The sequence below is a fragment of the Rhipicephalus sanguineus genome, chromosome 4 (assembly GCF_013339695.2).
Source record: "Rhipicephalus sanguineus isolate Rsan-2018 chromosome 4, BIME_Rsan_1.4, whole genome shotgun sequence".
Lineage (NCBI taxonomy): Eukaryota > Metazoa > Arthropoda > Arachnida > Ixodida > Ixodidae > Rhipicephalus > Rhipicephalus sanguineus.
This window is the reverse complement of record NC_051179.1, coordinates 123,126,914-123,137,534: the sequence shown is the minus strand read 5'-3', so window position 1 is coordinate 123,137,534 and position 10,621 is coordinate 123,126,914. Positions and strand designations below refer to the sequence as shown.

At 45.6% G+C, this 10,621-nt stretch overlaps 1 long non-coding RNA gene across 1 annotated transcript; it reads right to left on the bottom strand.

Annotated features, from left to right (window-relative positions):
* Positions 1-6,548: 6,548 nt before the first annotated feature.
* On the bottom strand, positions 6,549-9,173 carry LOC119390634 (uncharacterized). The gene is made up of 3 exons (XR_007415860.1): positions 9,100-9,173; positions 7,732-7,809; positions 6,549-6,585 (listed from the first exon to the last, which is right to left on the bottom strand). It is a non-coding gene; the product is annotated as an uncharacterized LOC119390634 (long non-coding RNA).
* Between the last annotated feature and the right edge of the window lie 1,448 nt (positions 9,174-10,621).

Here is a 10,621-nt window from a genome sequence, read left to right as displayed (position 1 = left end):
TTTTAATTTAGAAGAACTTGTAACTGTAACACTGTTCCTTTTTGCACAGTGTAGCGAGAAAGCAGCAGCGCGCGAAACTGATGAGAGCGAGCAATATCGTGCACTAGCGAAGCAATTTTTTAAAACCTCTTTGGAACTGATTGTAAAAAGTTGACTCCGACTCGACTGCTGGCGTTACATGGGTTGCTTTAGCAACATCCCGTTTTCCTGCCTGTTTCGCCGATGTAAGTCGCGTCGCAATACCCGCATTTTACAGATATATAACTCCGCTCTGATCGTCCGCAGGTGTGTGGTCTGGCCGCTTTCGCATGAACACATGTCCCAAGGTATAATGGGGCTTAAAAACGGTTTGTATGCCCAGCGGATGCAGAGCTCTCCGAACAGGGTTTGATACACTTTGAACATAGCGAATACACACAATGGACGCAGTCTTCACTCGTGACGCACTCCCAGTTCCTCAGGAGCGTAGCCAGAAATATTTTTCGGGGGGGGGGGGGGGGGGGGTTCAACCATACTTTATGTATGTTCGTGCGTGCGTTTGTATGTGTGCGTGTATATATACGCAAGCAAAACTGAAAAATTTCGGGGGGGTTTGAACCCCCCCCCCCTTGGCTACGCCCCTGCAGTTCCTCATGGCATCCATTTCTGGGTATCGTTGATAAGCGTCCTAGGATACTGCTGTCGTACCAGTGCATCAACCACGTTTTCCAGTTACAGTATTCTAGGGCGTTTTCTGATGCGGCAACATAAGGCGTACCAACGATTCCTTTTGTCCGCCCCCCTTTAAGGTTTGCTTCGTCTAGGGTTTCACCACGTGCACTTTTGACTACCCGCATGCCTTCGTCTGTTTTTATTAAATAAATAAAAACATTTGTTTTGTGATCTATTACTTATTTTATACAGCAACGAAAAAGTAACGACGTTACTTTTTCACAGTAACTGTAACAGGTTACTTTTGGAAACTCTAGTTGTAACTGTAATTGTAACAGAGTTACTTTTTTGGCTTAGGTAACTGTAACTGTAACACTGTTACTTTTTACTGGTAACGTGCCCATGACTCGCGCCATTCCGAGGGCTGACAAACCGCTTCAAGAGAATTCCGCTGTTTGCGCAAAGCATTGGCGCAAACAGCGGAATGAATGACAAAAAGTCAGAGAAATGAATGACAAATAAGTCAAAAGAATAAAGCCTTGCGTGAAGTGAGACAAGCCAAGGAAACAATCAAGTGCATTCTGTTGTACACAATAAAGTTTCTTTACCTAGTAACATTTTGCATTTATTCGAAAAGACTACCGAACGTTGTATTACCATGAATGCCATGGTTTAATCCTGATTTGGTTGGCGTAAATCAAGTTATCTGCTTTCGCACGTAATGAGGCGCACGACTAAACCGATCAGAGCGCATTGGAGCATAATTAAGCCCCGCTCTCCCAGTAGTAGTGCTTCAATATGGCTTTCCAAGAAGCCTGCTTGCTTTCCGTCGGAACAAAACTCGGCTCTGTACCCCGTATTTCAAAACCGCATGATAACAGTCGCGCAATGCAAGCTGTGCACTGACTCAGGAACTGCATTATCAGCTAAAGTTTTATATAATTTGGTAACGCATTTCCAGTGAAGCATTCTCCCTGCCGAGAACGGAGAACGGCCACGTTCGCTGACGGCGCCCCCGACGACAGTGCCGCTACCTGCTTCACGAGTTCGTGTTGGCTGCCACGATTGTTGCGGGCGCTCTCTCCCACTCTCTCCTACTCCCACTCTTTCACATAGCAGACCTTTTCAACGGAAAGAAGGGGAGACTTGCACGGGAGTACAAAGGCTGGTGTCCTCGCCTCGGCAGTGCATCTTGGGGGGGGGGGGGTAACGCATGTTTACAACGTCTCAGAGGGCATTGTAGCAGCACTAGCCACTGTAGCAGCACCCAGGAAGCCTTCGTTGAAAAGAGTTGTCGACGCGGTGCCAGGGTTGCCAGGTACTCGGAGAGCTACCCGCCAAATTTCCGCCCGTTAATAGCCCAAAAGTAGCCAAATGTAATTAATAAAAAATAGCCCAAAATAGCCAAAGAGAGCAAATATAGAAAAAGGTTTCTATTTATTATAATTTATACACAGAGAGTTTATACATGTCTCCAATTGTGCTGCTGCTTGCAAGATCGCGTGTGTGGTGCAGGTAGCAGAAATAGAAAGGAAATGTCACTTTATTTGCTAGAATTTCTGTTTTCTTGTTGCTCTTTATTAATTTGTTTTCTTTGAAGTGACGACACAATGTGAGGATTGTAGTCAAAGGAATGGAGAACCCCATGGAGGAGATGAATGTTTTTAGTAATTGCTCGTTTGGTATTTCACTACGTTTTTTTTATGTAGCGGCCGTGGTTTAAAGCAAATAACTAAAGCTAAATGATGCGGATCACATTCAGAGCATAAGTTGGAATCCACATCAAGTTAAGCTAAAGTAAAGCGGTAAACTATAACCTTTGAAATCAACGGTGATGCGTAAAATCTGGTGATAGTAGGCATAGCACAGAAAAACGTTACGAGGGTCCAAGTTACTTCTTGCGTGCTATCATGTACACTTTATATTTAAATCCACAAATTTATTCGCCATGAGAAGGAACAACTTAGCACCATCGCGAAACCCGGCAAAAGAAGCTTCGCCTTAAAAGGCAGGGAATATATTCATTATTACTGACTACCGTAATTGTCTGGTGGAGGCTGCTGATACCTAAAGAATGCAAACACACAGGTAAAGGATAGTAGAAAGAGTGAAGTAAAGATAACTGTGTACGTAAACACTTGATTCACAACGAACTGGAGGCACAAAACCACCACTAAAGAGGAGAAAGGGCACTGAAAAACAAGCGTTTGAAGCGAAGGCAGGTAATAGCCCAAAAGTAGCCAAATAGCCAACGACAAAAAATCCCGCCAAGTCCACAAAAATGTAGCCCAATTTGGCTATTTATAGCACAACCTGGCAACCCTGCGCGGTGCTCATATTCACGCGGTTTTGTGTACTCACGCAGCCAGCTATGTTTACATAGCCACCACTCTGGGTCCCGCCTCCCTCGGCGCTCTCTGAAATCGAAACTGCGACTGGGCGCAATAAAAACCGTCTCCAAATAATTAAAGGTCGCGCGCTCGAGCAAACGAGCTTTCCAGCCGTGATAAGTGGGACGTTAACTACTTATCGCCACAGAAAAAACAAGATGCAAAATTTTGGTGTCAGTGCTCCTTTAATGACCACCAGTGGCGCGATCTTGTACAGTCGGAATCACACTGGTCTAGAGCGGTCGAGCGCGAGCGCGTGGCTGTGGACGCTGGCGCCGCCCGCAGCTGCTACCTTGCGCAAGCAAGAAGCATCCGTTCATGCTTTAATTACAGCAGAAGGGCCCAGCATGCGGTACGACTATGTTTGGTATCGTTACGGCGTCGTTCTCTGCATAATGTTGCAAAAAACTGCGGTTGAAGCAGCCGACTAGCCGCTCCATACAAGTCTGAATCCGACTGTACGTGTTCCAAAATGGAACGGAGCGATCCGTTATAAAATCCCTAGAATTGAACAGGGAAAAATCTACGAGACTTTAATCCGTTCCATTTTTGAACGCGTAGTGCAAGAACGCGCCACAGATGGTCCAAATTTACGGAGCCCTCCACTACGGCGTCCCTCATATTCATATCGTGGTTTTGGGACGTAAACTCTCAAGAATTGCTACCTTAATATTATATTACGCTGGCACCACTGCTCGCAACGCCGAGAAAACGGTGCCGCCTCTCGAAGATTGCTAACTGAAAGTAATCTGAAAACGTGGAATTCAGTATAACATATGGCCCCGGAGACTTGGCGCAACAAACTCTAAGCTCGGAGGCTGCAATGGCGCTGGTGGCGCAACTTGACTTCTTAAAGCGTCGATATTCCGCCTCGTTCCTTCCAACATCTCTCTTCGTGCATTGTTTAACTTGGCACATGGCGCGGTGCGCTGAGCTTCATACCTGTTTTATTTGCCGGCGGACTGATTGAGAACCAATTTGCGTGGTCCCTCGCCTTCACTTTATCCGAAAAGTGCGAAAGGTTCACATATTGACCTCTTTCCGGTATGCGCGTGCTTACGAGATCCGTCCGTTCGTGACATTCTACGCAGTGGCCGTGTAGTTAGCACGTGTGCAGGCCGCAACAATGCCTCTCCAAGGAAGGTTGGACTGCAAAACGCTGCTATTCGGGACCGGGAACTTGGCTTCAACGCATAGGCAACGAAGCATGGGGCGTTGCCTTCGCAGGTATTCTTTTTAAACGAGGGTGTCATGGAAGTGCCGGTAAGTATGCATATATATTTTCTTATTCTTACAAAGGGATCCTAAAATCGGGAACCTCGCTGGCCCATCACGCAGATCTTGTCTCCGGGTCGTGTGTTTGTTACACATGCCTGTGTGCACCGAACTAGTGCCAATGTTCAGGTAGTGTAATGTTATTTGTTTTAATATTCTTCTAACTTTACCATAAAACGGCGCGATAACGACCTGCTCAGCTTGAAACACCGTAGAAACGTTCCATTCCGCTCCATTCTTTGAGGCAGAGACGCGTAGAGAGCCTCGATGAATGCGATATCGTGCTGAAGATGTTCCACTCTTCTTCTATTGCTTCTCATAGTCGGTCGGAGTTCACTAATTGCAAGGACAACTTCTAAAGGTTCACTTGCATGCGCGCTTTGTAGTTGGTCCAACTTTTGTTGATGTGAGAGTGACGAATGCGGCAAACCACATGGCACAACGCCCGTGAGAGTGACGAATGCGGCAAACCACATGGCACAACGCCCTTCCGATAACTCTTGCGTCCTATTGTCTTGGTTGTAGATGACACTGCATAAAACTTGACCCTGTTTCTGTTGTCGCTGTTTTTGCACCACAACATATTGCTGCATCACTAGACTGCACAATTTACCATGATTACAGCGACTGCAACAAAGTACGGTCAGCTGCTACTTCGCGAACTGAGGCAGAGAACATCCACACGCACCGACAGAGCTTCACAACGTGACCAGGATCACGGCTGAGCAGAAGCAGTTTGCGCTCTTCCCATCAGCTCATGTGGCAGTGTTAGCGTGTCGTCAGTGATTACAACCTATACGTCCTTCGTCACGATAAGCCTGGACAATCCAGTTCAGGGTTTTCAATTGGCAGCCTGTCACGAGAGCTGCATATATCGTCTTTTAGACATATCTATGATATCTTCCCGCTGTTTGAGACGCTCAATGCATCTTTAGAGTAAAAAATCACAGCTGACTGCAGTGCGTGGGCCGCTGCAGTGTGCTGCGGGAATTTTTCTGAACGAACTTAGTGCAACAAAGTTGCACGACAGTTTACCCATGATTATTTTCATTTTTCTTTATTCTATTTGTCTGTCATCATTGGTTCGAGTGCCGCCACTGTTCAAGGTGCCATTGACAACGGGGTGTGTCAGTTAAAATAATCTGTTTGAAATATAGGGCAAGGTCTAAGAGTACTGTATAGCGGTCGTCGAAAAAAGAAAATGAATAGAAGAAAAGAGAATTAATTGGTGTAAGTCACTGCGAAGACTGCCATCTTGTCAGCTGTTGGACAATACCATATTATTGGCGAAGTGACATGAGCTGCTGCTTTGCAGAAATGCCAGCATGGTGGGAGTGCCAACAGTTAGTCGAAGAGCTCCCTCCTTTGCAGTTTTTTTTTCTGCAGCGCCATCTGCATATCGTTCCAAATCTCTTTCAAGGCTGTTTGCCATGCATTTATTTCTGTGTTCCCTTTCATATTGCTCATGATAGTAAATTCCCAAGCACATCATTCATGTAACACAAGTTGTGTTAGTAACTTGATATATGCAGTGATTCCACTCCTGCGCCAAAGTGTGCCAAATTGTATTTACTGCGCCATCGTGATATTATTGACGAAAATTGCGCCAAACTGCGCCAAAGTCTCGCGTTTGAGGGCGTCTGTCACCGGCAATCGCACCGCCGGCACGACAGAACATGTGCAGCTTGATCATGGGGTTGCCAAAGTTGCAACCACCCAGACAACGCAAAGGCATCCTAGGGACATCCAAATGACATCCCTTTTGGGAGTTCGGGACATCCAAAAGACGTCCCACACAAGGTGGAAAAACATCCCAAGTGATACAAAAAAAGACCTTTTTGGGATGTCCCAAAACTGTATGCGTGTGGGATGTTATTGGGACATGTGGCCACTTTTTACTGCAGGATTATTTCAAAAGGGTGGGACATCTGCTCCCATAACATGTTAACTTGCTTCATCGCGCTCAACCACCCCCTACCTGACAGAGCCAGTTGCCTCTCCAGGAAAGCATATTCCTCGTCCAACCAACCCACTTTTTTTCATATAGATAACTAGATAACTTAAAACCAAGTCAAGTGTTCAGAAACCAAGCAACATGCATGGAACATCAAGTGACCAGCAAAAATGATTTATTGCCTGACTATTATATGGCACTACAATCATGCCGAGAAGGACAGAGAACTTGGTATTGATGAGCGTCTAGTCTAAGGTGCACACTTTCGAGTGGAGGGCCTTCCATGGCGTCCAGCAAAAGGGCTTGCAGAGGCAGCTGAGGACAACAAAAACAAAGCCTGCATGTATGTATACAAACTGCACACAACATGCATGAAAATGGTGAACAACAGGAACATAGCATGACTATATTGTCTTATGTCTCCTGAGACAGGGTTAAACCTCATTCCAGATGCACAAGTGCCTGCTTTTACTTATTGCTTTGTCAACACTAGAATCATGAGAACTCTGTATTTATGAGCACGACATCTGGGGTGCACGCTTTCAAACGCAGAGCATTCCAGCTGCCGTCCAACAGCAGGGCTCGCAGAGGCAGCTGAGAACAAAAACAAAGCCTTAATGTACATGTCCATACTGCACACACAAACGCACAAAGATGGTGCACAACGGGGATATAGCATGCCTATTTTGTCCTGTGTGTGTGTTAAGAGGTTAAAGGGACCGACAACCAACTTTTATGGTACCTATTTCTTTAACGCGACAGAAAGCTTACCAGTCAGAGTGTATAATCAAGGAATGGTGATGTGGAAAATGCCGTGAAACATTTGTAATTCGAATTTTTCTATCTGCGACGGATATGAAGTCGTATACACACGTGACAAGACATGTTGCAAACAGTGAGCGTGACAGCGGTTCGTGTTCGAGCGCGGCAGTTTACTGCGTGTGTGTGTACTCGCGCGCATGCGCTGCGGCTCGACATGGTCCACTGGCTACCGCGAAGGCAGCGCCGTTACTTGTCACCGTGCAACTCCTTTTACCTTATAAGCAGCAGAGAATAGAGCGGGGATGGATAGTAATATACATACTAATATTTTTAGGACCAATAATGGCACACATGACGGTATCAGACTACGTGACTTTGTACAGCAAAGTGATCAACTCCGCAACCTAGCTTCAAGGCTCTTGCGATAGGTTGCACAACATGCCTTTTCTTTGTTACTTTTAAACACAATTTAGAGATATAAATCCTACTCACAGCGCGAAAAGGATGCTGGAATATGTCAGTATATAGCGCGGTCTTTTCATTTCTGACAGGATCTAATCACAAGTTCTGGCCAGTTGTCGGTCCCTTCTCCTTTAAGCCTGGTTCATACTGAAGTGCTTGTAAACAACAATGCACAATTTTACTTATTGCTTTACCAACGAAATTCATGCCAGGAATGACAAAGGAATTGGTATTTACGAGCATGACGTCCAAGGTGCACGCGTTTAAACACAGAGCCTCCCAGCTGTTGTCCAGGAGCGGGGTTCGCAGAGGCAGCTGAGGAAAACAAAAACAAATCCTTCATGTATATGCATATCCACTGCAAGCACAAATATGCATGAAAGTGGCGCACAAAACAAACATAGCACAACTGTGTTGTTGCATGTCTGCTAGTTTAAGAGGAGTAAAACCTGCTTCATAACTACTTGCTCATAAGCAGAAATTTCTCCTTTTAGCTTACTCTAATTATGTCGGTTACGACTTTCGCATTTACAAGCATGAAGTCTAAGCTGCACGTTTTCCGTCTCGTAACCTGCATGCCTATGTCCAGGAAGCTGAGCACATTTTATGTCATTACCGGTAGGCAAAGGTGCAGACATTTAGGGTAAAGGTGCACACCAGGGGCACCGCTACTAGAAGCAGCTGAAAAAAAAGAAAAAAGATCATGTAATATGTGTACACAGCTAGCACATGCAAAAAGAATATCATTGAGCAACAGTGCATATCACAAATGTGCTACATTTGTTTGGAAGTAAAACCTACTTGACAAACAGAGTGGGCTAGTTGGTCATTTCGGTTGTGTGAAATTACTTGACTGCTGGTAAAGGATGAAAACAACATGCACTAAAAAAAGGCGGAGATATCGGGAAGCCAGACAAGGTGCCAGTTGCTAATATGCACCAAGTGACTGAGCAACAGGTTCTGCTGCTTCATAGAGATGTAGCAGAAACACCAACATACATGTTTCAGTTTCTTGTTTCAGTAAGACAAAAATCATGATCATAATCACAAACGATACGGTATATACCAGTTCAAAACTGGGCTGTGCCCTTTTCTTCTGATAACCGGCTAACTGATGGCCAGCAGCAGGACTCACACGTGCAACTGAATAAAAGAATAGCAAGAATATGCGCTGTTTTGAACATAACTTCTGGCTTTTCTTACAAATGGTGTCATAATGAGAGCAAAAAATTTGGTACTGGGCATAAACTGAGGGCAAGCCAGTCTTGTGTGCAGCAATGCTTAATTCATGTCCACAGCCCACTACAAATGGTTAAACTTGACACATGCATTTGACCATTCCAATTTTTTTTACATTTATGTCAGTTGCCGTGTAAAACATGTACAACAAACCTTTGAATTTTTTTTCTTTGTCGTCCAGGACTTCTGATTGTTCTCCACGGCACTACGCACGCGCCGGCTTGCAGTTATTCGAGGCAGAACAGCCATGTGTTCCACGATCGCGGTGTCAATCTACACACGTGGCCGACAACAACAACATATCAGCATTGTGAGCTTAACAGTTTCTTCGGAAGATAAACCAATCGCGTCACAAATAAAACTTACTCCCACGTGCCATTCTTGCTGCGAGGGTCCAGTTCAGCGTACGCCAACCTGCGCGCCGTGGGGAGCCAAACAAGAAAGTGCTAAGAACGTGCTGATTGCAGTAATCCAGGCATGTCAAGTACTTACCGAAGAGGTGGAAAAACGTTGAAATCGGCAAGATCTTGCAGCCAGGCAAACACCTACGGCATGCGCGCTTGTGATTTTTCGACGAAACGTCACGGATCAAACACCTAAAAACGAGGCCAACGAAGAGTCAGATCTATCCGAACTCCAAACACGCCGGGCGCCATGATGGCGATGGCAATGTCTGCGTGCAGCAAATCGTCCACTATTTGAGCAGGTGTTGGCTCGCAGTAAGCGCAATTAAAGAACAATTGTGTATTAAACCTAAGAAAGAAAACAATAAAATAACAATATTTCATTCAATTCTTCTAAAGTTAATATGTCGGTGTTTTTATAAATACGACACCACCACACCACCGCTCGTGCGGTGCGGCCGCCATTCTCTGATCTTTCACGAAAAGCACGGCGTGCGTGGCGCGAGTACGTGCGCCGTACCGCTGTACCGCCTTTACCAAGTGCAACACTTGCTCACGCAGACAGCAATCGATCCCTCGTCCTCATAACGGCGCGACATTTAGAAAGAAACAAAAAAAAAACAAACGAACACTTTCACAAAAAACGCGGATATATTGTTTTTCATGTCCATGTAGATATGCAATTGTGCACGCGCGCCAACCATGCTCTCCGGCGGAGTTGCTGTTTCCGATTGTTTAGGATCGCCAATTTTCAACACGGTAGCTTATTTCACCGTTAACTTGAAGTCCCAATCAGATCCTACAAGGGATGTTTTAGGAATGATCCCTATGCACATGTCTAAAGGACATCCAAACCACCTTGTTGGGATGTGGGACGTTTGGACTTTTTTGGGAAGTCCCTGGGATGTAGTGTGTTGTCTGGGCATGGACCAAGAATTATTCCGCTGAATAAAAAAGAGCGCTCGCGCGTGCGTCCAGAGTAAGCCACGATGCCATGCACGGTGCCGACGTAGCTTCTGTTCTGCAAGTCGGCTCGACAGCAAAACGCGCTCTCCGCAGAAGCTCGTGACGTCTAGGCCTATCGGTAGCGAGAAAGTGCGACGGCGATTCATCGACGGACGTCATCTGTTCCAGAAACGCTGCTGATAGCTCGTTTCAAGCGTCACATGGCACGCAAGGAAAGCAATATTCAGTAATAACTACATGTGTGCCGTTAAAATGTCTGTCACTTCTGTTTCTGGACATCGCGAAATGAAGTACGGGATCTCTAGCAAAATATATATGGTACAATATCAAATTTTCCGTGCTTCGCGTCTATGGAAGAGCACGCGAACGGTGGGAACACGTTGACACTTTTCCTCAGGTATACTTTATCCATGGATCTTCATCCAGAAGAGCTTTTTCGTAATTCCTTCCACCGGCACATCCGATTTTGTAATCACTCTGCGGTAAATACCCCCTTAAAGGCCCTGCCCTTTCGAGCT